At 39.4% G+C, this 14,885-nt stretch overlaps 1 protein-coding gene across 1 annotated transcript in view; it reads left to right on the top strand.

Annotated features, from left to right (window-relative positions):
• glceb (glucuronic acid epimerase b) overlaps positions 1–14,885 on the top strand; it is a 70,291-nt gene that overhangs the window by 24,259 nt on the left and 31,147 nt on the right. The window contains exon 2 of the mRNA XM_008304572.1: positions 7,059–7,177. The gene's annotated coding sequence lies outside the window, so the exon portion shown is untranslated. The remainder of the gene's footprint in view (positions 1–7,058; positions 7,178–14,885) is intronic.

Below are 14,885 nucleotides of genomic sequence, written 5' to 3'. Positions count from 1 at the left end.
ATTACCCTAATGTTTTGAGAGTTGGGAGAGGTTGGCATGGAAGTGGCGCTTTGGGAGAATATGCGTAGCATTGGTGACGAGCCTGGGCCCCCGGGTTTGTAGACTTTTAAAATGTGCTCATTGAATGAACTGTGGAGAACAATAAAATAAGAAGTTTGTAAAGGAATGATTGGGGCTTAGCCTATTGGTTGAAGTAAAGATCTTTTGATGTTGAATCTATTTTTGAGTTTATTAAATCACAGTGAATATAAAAGCATTCTCTGAGTGCGAGGATGTATCCCAGATCATCTAGTCTTTAATGTTTTGACAGGTAATTATGACTATGTAATGAACTAAATCTTCAATTACCTTTTTAAGACTGCTTGTTTTATTTAATCTTGAGTAAAAAACATAATGTAAATTAGCCTGACAAGTGACACTTTCTCTTTTATCTTCAGTCCAATGACAGATTTAAACTACTAATTGTTGCATTTTCTTTGCATATCTTTGTACACACACGTACCAAAGAAGCAAGTGTAGTGATTGTGGGCATAAAAAAATGCGTCTTTCAAACAGTTATTTCTGATTATTCTGTATTTACACAGACTGCACCTGGAGCAGGAGCAAGCTATTTTTATCCAGCAGCTACCTTGGCATGAGCTCTGATTGAATTTTTTAAACCGTGTGTCACGATGCTTTTGGTTCGTGTGTGTGTACACAGGATAAAAAGTGATCACATTTAATCAGTTCACTTTGTCTCTGCAAGCAGAAATGCGAGTTAATTGCGCTCCTCACTTTGCAGACTCGGAATTCTTGGATATTGCTCTGGGCATCAGATGGTCAATGATGGCTGGCACCGTGGTGGCATCAGTGGTGCGATCATTCAATGTTTGGCCAGCCACTGACTCCCCAGAGAAAATGAATGTATTATGAATGCCCAACAGATGGGTCTCCATCTCTCTTTTTACCCTGACTACAAGTCTTGATAGATGGCTGCATGTGTCAGGATGGCAGCAAATGAGGAGCGACTAGAATAATTAATGACCTAATATCATTCTCAGTCAAACCATCGCAAAAGAAATATCCTCAGCCTAATGTTCGAAATGTATTCACAGGGGAGAGCCATAAAGTTGATGTTCATGATTCATATGCAGGATGTCAACCCCTTGCTTAAGAAAGGTCGATTGAATGGGACAATATGTAAAGGCTATGAAAATGGTGTCAGCACGGCGCTAAGCTTGGAGAGCCACATGCTAAACCACCTTGACGGAGAGTTAGAGTGCTGCTTGGCTTTCGCTGCCCTTGATTACACATCTTGAAGAGATTATTTTTAGAGTTCCTACTTTGCCTCGAGTCAACCTAAAGTTTAGACATGAAAAATCTTTAAAATTCAAATGTAAAAATAACTTGAAAACTAACCTCGCCATCATTAAGGGTGATGTAACTTTCAGTTTCTTTGATTTGAAGTTAATAAGGTGTGTTTTTTTTCCCCCTGCTGTCGTGAATAGTTGATGCTGTAGAGGTGTTGCTACAGATAATACTGAACTAAAACATCTGTGACGTACAATATACTGTCACAATCAGTTGAAGAATCGTCTTAAAAGATCCATCTAGATATGCAGGCTTTCTCTCAGGAAATCAGTCCGCCATGTTGGTGATCAATCACCTGCTAAGCTCAATCACACAAATCACAATGCATTTCTTCTCATTATCAATTTAATAGTCTCCCCACTCAGTCACTAAATAGGTGATCTTTGCTGTGTGATGTAGTTCTTGAATCTTAATGAGCTTAATGCAGATGTCACAGTTTCTTCTGATGTATGTGGAGATTCTTTTTTCAGACGAGGTGTGCTGCCATAAAATATGCCGAGAAACCCAGATACGGTTTATTGACAGGAAAAACAATAAGAAAGGCACCGCTATCATCAAGCATATCACAGTGTGTTTGTTTCCATTTCAGTCTTGAAACGTGTGCAGATTATCTAAGAAACTAGCCAAAGACTTTAGAGAATACGGAGAAACGGTGCGTCCACATTCGGCCACTGTGACTTGCAAGCACAAGTGTACTTGCCAATCATCCGTCCATTGTGCACAAAGCAGAGCCACAAGCAAAGTAAGGCGTTATTTCACCAGCAGCACACAGGGACCACAAAACCCAGCCGTAAAAAGCATTTCAAACACATGCAGACCAAAGGAGCCAACTCGTTCAATGTGGAAAAGCATGTAACAGAAATCTGGTTTAAAAAATGATTCAAGGAGCAGCAGGTTAGTGAATGTGATTGACAGCATAATGACATCATAACCTGCCCTTTAATATAAGTCAGTTTTCACCATCAGAGTTTGAAATGGCAATTATGGAGAGCTGCTGCGATTAGTCAGCCTAGTCGACAATGTAAATGCTGAAAAGGTGTTCACGTCATTATTTCTCATTTAATTCAGTTCATTCTAATCAGGCACGGGCCAATCAAGTTTCTTTCCTCCCAATGCAGTCCTCATCTTAAGCTCGAGGCTAATTAAAACACATGTTTTCCTTCAGTTCAGCTCCGTAGTTATTGTCTCATGATGCTTTTAGCTCCAGTTGTTGGTTAGCTGGTTGGTGCTGCCGTTTTATACAATGGTGGCAGCAGCAAAGTCAGACTTGGTTCTCTCTTTCTGAGATCAAAACTGATATCCCGATTCCAGCACAGTGAACGAATAGTTGGCTATTCGGCTATTCAGGTCCAACCCTGGTACGAAAATCGACATTTTAAATACTCGGGGTCATATTTGCACTTTGCCATCTTGCATCCCAACATCAACACAAAATGAACGTCAAACAAACTATGGTTACCGTGCCTGTCAAAATAAGTTTTTTTCAAAATAAAAAAACAAGTCCAACCTGAGACGCACATTATATATTATTTATTTTTGACCAGCTGTCCGCGAGCCACTCAGAACAGGTCCGCGACACACTTTTGGGTCGCAACCCACCAGTTGAGAATCACTGCTTTAGATGATCCCAGGTGGTTTGTACACTGTGTGTTTTGATGGCAGACCACAGCAGCACATTACAGAAAAACACAGAGGCGCTCACATCTGTTTACTTCTCTCCTGCTCTCTGTGCTCACATATGGAGCATTTTATCGCCAAATACAGCCAATAAAACTGTTCTTTAACATATTTTTCAGTTTCTGTTGTTTACATTTTGTACTGTGCTGCATTTTACAATGTCAACAATTTCTCAAAATAAAATTAACTTAAATAAAATGGTTATTGAAAGAAACTGAGTATTTACATTGATTGAAATAATCAATAGATGAATTGAAAATCGTTGTTAGTGACAGCCCTGCAAATAAGGGCAACGACATCTGGTAATTTAATACTTTTAGCTAACGTGGCAAATATGTCTATGCAAATGCAGAGTTCACAATGATTACTGTAGATCTAAAAACCAGGAATTCACCAGTATGCAAATTGCCAACACCAGTTATAAATGATCAAGTGAATTCCTGTGGAAAGGGTGTTAGTAGGTGATTAAATGTGCAGTAACACGCTGCTCACACGTCTCTCTGCAGGGATTTAAACTTTTATAAGCAGCAGTGGCAGTGACTTGTGAAGGTGGGGAGATGTGAACGTGTAAAGAGCTGATCTTAATGAAGAGTTTCTACAGTTCCGCTCGGATATGCAAATGTACGAGCACACGACGGTGTAATAATTCACGCCTGTTGTTTTATGGCTTTTTTTCACATCCTCCACTGCCTTGCATTGACACTATCAACATATTTTCTGCTTTTTTAAATTTAGTTAGGCAACAATGGATTTCAAGTTCCATCTTCTGTCATCTGTTATTACCTTACTTTTCCTTTTGTTGAAGGATTTTGCTGTGGTGTCTTTTCAGTAATAATACATTTAGGCGGGTATGGTATTGAAATCACAATTATGTAGTGTCATTACCTTTGACCACCTAATGTTTGCTTCTGTCTAAGTGGATGCCAGTGCAGTAGCTCAACAAAAAGGCTTTTTTTTTTTTTTTTTTAAAGCAAGATGGCACTCTAACCAGATGTTTGGAGAGAGGAGATATCCAGAGTGAAATGTTGCCTCGAAATAATGGCAGCAGTGGTGCAGGATAAGCTCCGGGAAGAATGAGCTGCTCTAGGCTGATGTTTACTCTCATTATCTCCTTCTTACCATCTGCCTGCAGCACACCTGCCTGAAAAAGCATCAGTACCCTCATACAGTAGCCAGGGAATATTGATTAAGACTGCTGACATTTCTGCTTCCATTTCATGCTGGCTGGGTGGCAACATGCTTTCTTTCAGGCAAAAGCCTTTTTCACACACAGACCAAGACACACTTCCTCCCTTTGTGTCATGAGAGTGTAAATATGTCAGGAATATTTAAATAAAATGTATTTTTTATGAGACTTTAAGCAGTGTAGATTATATATACAGGATGCGTTTACAGGTTTCTAACAAAACATTTACATTTTCTTCCTTAATAAGGACTGGGTAAGAGTTAGTCTCATGAAGACAAAAAGGCTGGAAAGCTGGTCTCTGCATCTTTTGTACTTTATTCTGCCCATGATGAGCAGAGTCTTGGTGAGGAATCAGCACCCAGAAGACGCTTAAGAAGACCGCAGAAATGTCTATAAACGTTACCTTTCATATTCTAATATGGGGTTAATGACAGTGGCAATGAATGCAGCTTTGGCTAATTTAACTAATTAGACAGCATATAATTGGATAGAATTATACTGTAAGATATTGACATTGATTTGCCTGTTTCACCCTCCTGGCTTTCTGTGTGTTCTCTTCAAGTACTGTCAATCTGCAGTCGACCATGAAATGACAGAAGGGAGCCCAGCTGGTATAATTTCTACAATATCTAATTTAAGTGCTTTGTCAATAAGCACATTTCATAAAAAAAAATCAATATGTTCTCTTTGATGTGGCGATTAAGCACCTTCTTTAATTTAATAGCTTGTTTCAACAGGGCCTAGAAATAAATTGGTGAGATTAATTGCAGAGTGAAGTATCCATGTAACTGCATATTTGCGCTGATAGATTGGCTGTACGTTAATGACCCTGCTGTTGAAAAGCCTATAAATTCATGGCGGCAATTGCAAATATGCATTTGTTTCCTCATCTTAATTTATAGTGCATCAGTGCCAAAGCCGGTGCAGCATTGATTTAAGGCCATAATTAGCCACATTGAAGAAAATTACAACAGTTAATTTTGTTTCCCACTGAAAAGTTTGTATTGAAAAGCTGCTTAGGAGCAATCAGTCATAATTTACCTCTTTAAACATTTAGCCTATTAAAGTATTTCATGTGAGGAATGCTGAGCTTAAACCAAGATGCTTAGAGCGCTGTGGAATTAATTCTTCTGCATGATTATCAACTCATCAGCGATTAAACCTTCCCGGTGAACACGAGGATATTTTACTGGAAACGCCTTTAACCAACAAGCTATCCACCGCGTTTCCTTTCACTCAGTACATTCCTCACCTTCATGTGACCCTGAACACCAATAAGCAGGTGTTAGAAAGTGATGGATGGATGACAGACACATTCAGCTAATAACGCTATTAATCTTCTAGGTTTCCTTAATAGCAAATGGTAGTACTTAAGTAAAGATAACATATATAATGTTTTCATGTCATGTTGATATGCAAACAAATGTGCAGTGCTGCTAATACTTCATCCTTGAGAGCCAATATATTATTCAGGATGAGCTTGTTGCAGATATATTGGTAATGTCATATATAGTGACGTGTGTAAAGCTAAAAAAAATTAGCATTATCCTGCCTCAACACTGCCTGCTGCTTGTGAGGTGAGCCATATAGAGAGAACAGCTGCCTCACAGTCCACCAGATTTATTTACTGTCCATGGCTGCTTCTGCTAACTCAGAAATGTCTCAGCAAAGCACACCGTATGTTCTGCTGTTGGCTGCAAGAGTGAACACAAGAGTCTTCATGCACTCCCAGCATCTGAGGAACTGAAGATCCAGTGGATTTCTCATATTTTTGATGGCAGTGTCACCGCATCATTAGGAACATCCTTAGCGTCAGCACGTTGTCCAGCTAATGTTAGCATTAGCATTGATTAAATGCTCACAGTTGGAAATTGTAAATTTGAGGACATTCAAAGATGGTGGAAACTTTGAAAGATATTTGAAACCAATAAACAGGGACTGCATGTCGGATATTGAGTTCTCATGTTGCCTGTTGAGCGTCAGTGCTGCCTATTCTCAACCGGTGTTTACGATTGTTCACTTCTCTCCTGCCCCCTGTGCTCACACTTATTACACTTTAATACAGCCGAATTTCCAATTAAGCTATTTTCGTTAATATATTTTTCTCAGACAGTGAAACGAGTACAAAAAAGTTTTAGCCCATTAACATGACATTAACTAACAGTTGCTGGGCCGCCGCTATAGCTTACGTGGTTGAGCTGGCGTCCCATGTACAGGGGCTATAGTCCCCGATGTAGTGGTCATGGGTTCAAATCCCGCTCATGGCCCTTTGCTGCAAGTCCTTCCCCCATTCTCAACTGTCCTATCTAATAAAGGCAAAACGGCCAAAAACATAACTTAAAAAAACTCCGAAGAACTAGCAGTTCCATAGCCATTGCCAAGCTGCTCCTCTTAACTGCTAAATTACTGATTTTATAACTGCAACGTGGGTTTTTTTAAAAAAAAGTTAAAGGCTACAGACTGTCATAGTCTCTTCATGTTTATGTCAGATGCCATGTGGTCAACTGTTTTGATCTGCACTGTCAATCAAAGATGCAGAGAGAGTCTTCTTCCTGAAGGGGGCGTGTTCAGTAGCTACAGACACTGAAACAGCCCATTTTAGAACATAGCTATAACCAGGGGTTATAGGGTCATGCTAAATGAAATATCTTTGCAGTATTTTGTGTAAAAATGTAAAGACACATTTTGAGGACAGGTGATACTTTGATTAATTTGTTGAAATGGGCCAAATGTAGATATCGACCTTAAACATACCTGTAAATTTTCTACACGTCTTGCAGAATTGAAAGTGAGGTACCTTTAAGCCACATTAATGAAGTTCCATGTTTCCCTCTCTCGTGTGTAGGTGCTGAGGAAACTGCAAGCAGAAAAGCAGAAAAACTGCAAGCTGCGGAAAGACTCGGTGGTGGAGGTCGACAGGATGCTCAGCCAGTTGTTCATTTCTTTGTGAATGGATTAGAAGAGGTCAGTATCCTTACAGCCGACACTGTCAAACTGCGGTCGTCTTTAAGGCCGTCGGGTCACAACAAGCGCACACACAGAAGACTCCTTCAGACAGCATTTGGTGTAGAAGGTTTCTCATGCACACCATTTGATTATGACCTAGTTCTAACATTGGCTAGTTGGTATTTATGACTTTAAAAAACACACTTGATGTGCACTGCAACGTCCTCTGCATGCAGATACGTGCTTAACTTCATTACACGGACAAATTAAATCTTACGTCTTCTACTCTTACATCCAGTGTGAGTTAAAAGTGGCCTTTTCCTGCCCGCATGATGGAATTATTCAGCATATTTGTTCCAAGTCTCCTGAACCACTGAATCATTATTGATGGTGTACGGAGACACAGAGCTGTGAGTTCATTAGCTTGTATAACACGGGTAATTGTATGTTCCCGTGAGGAGAACTGCTGGACTTGAGATACACACCCCCATGCACCGCTATTAGAATCTCGGGATAATCACACACCATTTCATACCACGGCCGATGTTTGAGGCCCTTGTGTCACATGGCCAGCGTGCATCATTTGTATGGTTTTGAAACCTCGGAGTATTCATGTATGAGGTGAGGTTTGTTGCCTAGCCTTGTACTGTTTGTTAAAGTATAAAAAAGGTAATTGTATTCAGCTGTGGTGCTTTGGTTATGAAACACTTGCACATGTTTCACCAGAGCTAATGATGACATTTAGCCAGTTGCATGGCTCGTTGTTTGGTGGCTATCATGAAAAAGAGGAGAGGAGAAAAGGGAGAGGAGCTGATCAGCGCAGGAAAGAAAAACATTTTATCTTTAACATTTTCAACTTTTGCACAAATGCAGGCATTTACAAGCACAAAAGACCCCCCCCAAAAAAGGCTTGGAATTACAGCTTCTCTGGATGATAACAGCTTTCAAGCTTGACATTTTGTCTCGGAGCTTGCTCTCAAATGCCTTATTAGAAAAATATAAAAAAATGTGTGGATTTCATGTCCAGTTTAGTAACTGACAAAAGTAGCGGAGTCATTAGGGTCATGGAAACCTGTGGTGTCTGACAACAAGATCATGTTTCCCAAGGATTATAACAGTAAGTGCAGACATGAAAATAACATAATTCACTTTGAAAATGTAAAGTTTGCTTTAAGAAAGTTAGATAAATTATAAGCCTACCAGTTGTGTGCTTAGCTCAGCTATTTATATCATTGTTATATATACAGTCGTGACTTGATAATCTGACCCTTAACAATCTTAAAACCTTGCTATCCGACAGGTTTTCAGGAAAAACGAATGGAACCCATCAGAAATAGACGTAACATACCGACAGCCTTGGATTCTGACTCCGACATGACATTTTATGTCACAAATAAGGATAACGGCGTATTATCTGGCTTAACAATCCGACACATTTACTTACCTTTGATGCCAACAGACGGGCCCGTGCACAAGCGCACAAGTCAGTTAGGCGTGAAATTCAGCGATGCGTAGTGTTCTAACAATACACTAGTTATTATGACAACTATAAACAATTAACATTAACAACAGATTACCCTTCAAGCATCAAGCCCTCCTTGTATCTCGACCTCCGTCTTGACAATCCGACAGCCTTGCTATCCGACAGGTTTTTAGGAAAAACAAACAGAACCCTTTAAAAATAGCCTTAACATACCGACACCCTTGGATTCTGACTCCGACATGACATTTTCTGTCACAAATAAAGATAACGGCGTATTATCTGACCTAACAATCCGACAAATTTACTTACCTTTGATGTCAACACACACACAAGCGCACCGGTCAATTGGACATGAAATTCAGCGATGTGCAGTGTTCTAACAATACACTAGTTATTATGACAACTATAAACAATTAATATTAACAACAGATTACCCTTCAAGCATCAAGCCCTCCTCGTATCTCGACCTCCGTCTTGACAATCCAACAGCCTTGCTATCCGACATAAAAGAAGGTTTTACATTTAGCGTCGGATTATCAAGTCATGTCTGTATATATATACTTACTACTATATATATTTATTCTAGGACAAAACACACCAAATAAAAACCCCAAAACCAGAATTGGTGTTTCTATGTTGCCATTTCCCTCCTAAGTACTGAATTCTAGTTGCAGCACTTGTAGATCTTGCGCACTAAATCCTATTACAGCCAGATTTGTTTCTGTGGTTTAACATTGGTCGGCTTTTCCTAACTTTTAGCGTCCTCTGGCATCTCCTGTTTCTTAAATCCACAGTTTGTTTCTCTGGTGTTGTAGGACAAGCACCTGGCAAGACCTGCCTCTCAAACGATGCCTATATTTTTCTCTTGTCTTCCCTCTGTTTGATTAAGAGTTTGCCTAATCCCTCAGCAGACCTCAGTTATAAGCTTTTTGGTAATTACCTGCTTAATCCTCCAACTAGAGATAAAACACACAGGCGCATTAACTTCAAAGCAGTTTATTCACTTATCAGCTGCCTCTAAACAAAGCCGTATTATTGAGCACGATGCAGGTTTACGTGTTGCTGTTGGTCTGTTCGCTGATCATGCGCTGATCCTTTAAGTGATGCAGGAACAAAGGTGGTTGTACCTTAATTACAGGCCCGAAGTTACACCGAGATTTGATCTTAAGTGCATGTTTGCAGGTTTGTGTGACCAGATGGATAACACTCAGAACCACCACAGTGTTGCTGCACTTGTTTGGCAATTAACTGATTTAAAAAAGTATTTTTTTCAGTAAACATTCTGTAGTTTCATTTTTAGTTATGAGTTGTTTTTGTTTGTTTGTTTTGTTGTTTCATCTTGATTCATAGCAAGCGAAATATTTTTGGGTTTGGTCCTGTTGGACAGCAGTACAACCCATGTGTAGGTGTACCACTGGGCTTTAGGGAAATGTGATTTTTCTGTATTTTTTTAAAGCATTTTATTAGACAAATGTGTCATCAACGATAATGATATTCTGGAGGATAATTTGTAATTAAAATGTTGGTTATTTGCAGCCTTAATGTCATCAGATTTGGTTACTTTTAAGACTGTTTTAACAATTTGTTTAAGAAAAAAAGGACCTTGACAGCTAATTTAGTGAGTGGTGGACCACCATTGTTACCCCCATGAATGTTTTCAACTTGATGAAGAAGCGACACCTCCTTAAAAGCTTTTCTATGCAAATTAACAATTTAACGACTGGCCTGATGTCAGTTCTGGTGCTCAGCTTTGTATCAGCATTTAAGGTAGATTTCCAAACAAGATATAAGATGAGGAAAATGCATCTTCTGAAGAGGCAAGTTAGTGTTCTTAATGTTTTCCACCAACAGTCTGAAGACATTGTTTCAGTAACATATTGTGTAATTGTAACTGTGGGGGTTGTAATATGTGGAAAAGGAGATTTATAGTAAGTCTACTTCCATATGAAATGGTTGCGGGATAAAGATGCAAGTTGTTTATTTCTCCCCTGTCAGTTGTTGCCTTGAATTCACCCTGGTGCCTACACAGTATCATAATCAGGCTCAGAACCACAACAGACACCCACCATGCATATGCACACACAAACACACACACACACACACACCGTCCCATCGCCACAGGAGCTAACATGCCTCACAGCTTCGGCATAAGCTGATAATTTACAGGCAGTCTCAAACCCCTACCTTACTTCACCCATGAAGGAGGGCAGTGAAATATCATGAGTTTAGTTCGAGCTGCAACTTCCTGCACCTCCTGCACACCAGACTTCAGCTCCAATAGTTCCCCAAGGATAGCTCACAAGCACTCGAGCTTTTATTGCTGTGATGACTGCTTGTGATTTTTACGCCAGAGCAGGAGAAGAAAAACAACTCCATTCACCCATCCCGAAGCCCAGCGGTGCCGCAGTTTTCACATGTTGTAAATGTTGTACATTGTGCACTGGGGACCAGGACAGAGACTAACAGCTTGTTTGACTTGAACTCGCTGTTGAAGAGATTTGATTTCATGAGACGCTTGTAAAACGCCGAAGCCTTTCTCTTCATTAACAAGCAATTGCGGTATCTGATGCCTGCTAGAATTTCCCCAGCCTCACTACTGGAGATTTAAGGGATAAAGTCATCCGCATATTGGCATGTGCTTATCAAAAGAGGGCATCGCTTGCTGCATTAGGAGATACATCGCATATTGCGGTCCAACACAGCTCAAAGGCACATGTTCCCAGTCAAAGTTTAAAGCCTTTGATGATGTGCAGCAGCAGCAGAGAAGCTGTGCATTTTCAGGCATGCGAGTGCCCTGGGACCTCGGGGAATCATGACTGTGAAGTTGCTCGACCTGTCAGACTGTGAAGCTGATGTTCGCTCAGGCCACTCCAGCGTGAAGCTGTCAGCAGTAACATGGAGGAGCTGTGAACTCGATATCATTAACAGCGTCAGATGTGGTTTACCAGCAGTTTGTCATTGTTGCTCGACTGCAAGGGAATCGTTTTGAAGCTAAACATGAACATGATGCCTGTTTTTAATGCTGTGATTATTGTTATTGAATAATATTGCCTTTTTTAGTCGAGCAATCATTTGCCAGTAAAATATCCGAAATTGGTAAAAATGTTAATCCCAGATTATCAAAGCTCCAACTGATTATTATCTGAGGGACATAAAAGTCAAAACACCACACACGTTGGAATATTCAGATAAAATTATTAAAATGATAATCAATTCTAAATTCAATTCTGAATCAATTCTGTTTTCTGTTTTTTTTTTTTTTTTTGTTGTTTGTTTTTTAACCAATTAACTGTTGTTTTGCCATTTTTTCCGGTTTGGTAAATTACAGGATATATTTAGTAAAATCACTGAAAAATTTATTTATATGTTGGCTGTATTAAAAGAGACCACAACAGTTTAAAAAACAAAACAAAACAAAAATAAAATCAGTATATTTATGAGGAGTATTTAAGTCTTTTCAATGTTTGACTGTAAAATTGTACAATGTCTTAAAAGCAGACAAAGAATATAGATATATTTTACAAACAAATGTGCATATGAAGGACTGGAAATGATTTGTCATGTTTTAAACAGTTGTTTACAGATTTTCCCTGTTTAGTTTAATTGTAGATCATGTCTAGTAAAATCACAGAAGAAGTTAATTTAAATCCTGACTGTAAAAAAAAAAAAAGAAAAAAAAAGCCCAAACTGCAATGTCCACAAGAAAAATGTAGTGATTCAATCTTTCTTGGTGTGTGATGGTAAAATAAGACTGTTTTACTGTATGGTATATAAAATGCTGCCTGCACACAAAGAAGCACAATGCAGTTATCTTAGAATTGTTTCATATCAGACAATCTTGAACAGCATCTCAGTGAAAACCAGGCGTTTGTTAACTTTGTTCTTATTGTAAGCGGATCTATTGTTCCTACAGCCTACATGCTCTTCTGCTCAGCTTCAGTAAAGAGAAAATTACTTACAAGACACTCTTGAAAAAGTGTCGCACCTCCACATTTGATGTCAGAAATGGAAAAAATCACAGGTCAGTGGTGAGCTGAAAGTGTTGTATTATGGTATAGCATTGTATGCTGCTCGCACCGTTTCCTTCAAGTAGACACTATTGTAATACAGAAACCGCTTCACAAAACATTCTTTATTGAATGCAGAACATCACAGAGAGACATCATCGACACTATTTCTCTGAAAAACTCATCAGCAGAGTTAAAACCCCTAAAGCTACAGCATAATGATCTTCGTCATTAGGTAATGTGCTGCCTTTGGGAACACCACTGGTTTCTGTTGTGGTGGTTTGGAAAACCAGAAATGAAATAAGAGCGATAAAGATTTAAAGAGAGCTTTCCTTCTTGCCTCATCTCTGCCTTGCATTTGTTAAGTACACACATTGTAGGATTGATTATTGAGGTAATCACAAGGATGATACCATCGTGTAAAAATCTAAAAGTCTGAACAGGTCTCTACCTGCGATTGTCGGCACTTTTCAATTTCCTGGGGCACGACGCTGGGAGCGTGTAAGCTGAAAAGCTGCTTTTGTTTTCCAGTGTCTTTTGGCTTAATCTGTCAAGCATGGGAGACTTTTATCCTCCAACGGGATTGTCTTTCACCTCTTGTCCAGCTGCATCTGTGTCTCTCCGTGTAGTTTTCCTTCCAGATCAAAACAGCGTTATCACCGGTCGGATTAAATCTGTTCAAAACCTGCTGAGTTCATCTGATAACCGGTGGATTACACAAGGATCTGCATCGCATAAACAAGTCCTTATTTAAAAAAAAAAGAAGAAGTGATTCCTGCATGTGAACCGTGTGAGCTTTTCCCTGTTTTCCAGCTATTCTCTTATCTTTAAGTAACTAGAACTGCTTGGCTAGACGCTATTAGGAGATTATAGTCATGGGTGATGTTAGAGAAAGACTGGCTTTCTGGGGAAAAGAAAAAAAAAAAAAGAAGAATAAAATGGATGGATGAGACAGAACAGCCTGCAGTCCTGAATTCACACACTTTGTCCTCTGAGCCATCCACTCCGACCTCCTCCTTAATAGCTTTTGTCAGTGTGTAACAGTACCACAAAACTTCTGTGTATACTGCTGAGAGAAGACAAGTCATTTATTTGCATTTATTCATCAGGAAACACAAGTCTCTCTGTGCTTTTGAATAAACAACCAATACAGTTTTTTTTTTTTTTCCTGTTGGGCACAGACTCCTGATAGATGTAAGTGAATCTGGGTCAGAATACACCAGAGACAATGCAGCTACTGTCTGCATAACTAGCTAAATGTTGTTGTTTTCTTTTTTTTTTTCCCTGCCTCATAATTAACTGGTGCATAGCAGCAGATATGATTAACAAACCTCCTCATTTGGGGAAACACAGTCTAGAGAACATTAATAATGAGTTAAACTGAATTTATTTTTGTGTCAGCTTAGTTTACAGGATGTAAAACAGAATATTATTGCTCTTTATTTGCTTACTGTACTTGAATTTATAAAGAGTGACGGGGTAAATTGGCTCTGCTGGGCTTTGGGCTGAAATCAGTCCTGCACTGAAATGAGACGGGAGGGTTTATTGGTAGGAGGGCGTGCTGTTCACTGTCCGTGAAGTCCGGTTTGAGTATCAGATTAATGTGTTAATTAATCAGAGGCCAACATACTGTGGTTTCCAATAAGCACAGACAGGATATTAACACTCGGGGAAGCTGTGACGGCAGGATTTTTTAGAAAAAGTCTTGTGTTATGAAGAAGCTGTTAATTTCCAGGTGCAGATGCAGAACAGGTTTGCTTCCGGTGGTTTTTACTTTGCGGTACATGTTAACGCTAATGGAACCGTGTCAGCCAAGCAGGCATGTATATATAGATATATCCCACAAGCATTTCATGATTTGCACTGTAGTATCTGCAGAAAAGACGACCCGAGTTTAGGCTGCTTTTAAATCTAAATACCAGCACTTGTTTACAGGCTCAGGTACAAGTAGGACTGAAGTCAAACAAAGAAAAAGCTGAAATTCTTCAACTGATCAGTTTATGGTGAGGGGAAAGAGGCATCTGCACATTATCTCAGCACAGTGCACTGAGAGCACTCTGCTTGTTGGCATTGTTAGTCTAAATGAATTATAAATAACCGTAAAAAGCTAGTATCTGCAGCATCTTAAATCACTGTAGCTCAGTTATGTAATTTAACATTTCCCATCATGATTGTTTTGATGAGAGAGGAAGTTTCATGTCCAGCTTGGTTTGGGTGGAGCTGCTTCTACTGGCAA

Source organism: Stegastes partitus, unplaced genomic scaffold (genome assembly GCF_000690725.1).
Source record: "Stegastes partitus isolate 25-593 unplaced genomic scaffold, Stegastes_partitus-1.0.2 Scaffold41, whole genome shotgun sequence".
Taxonomy (NCBI): Eukaryota; Metazoa; Chordata; class Actinopteri; family Pomacentridae; genus Stegastes; species Stegastes partitus.
The sequence above is the reverse complement of the archived record's forward strand: the minus strand, read 5'-3'. Positions and strand labels throughout refer to the sequence as shown.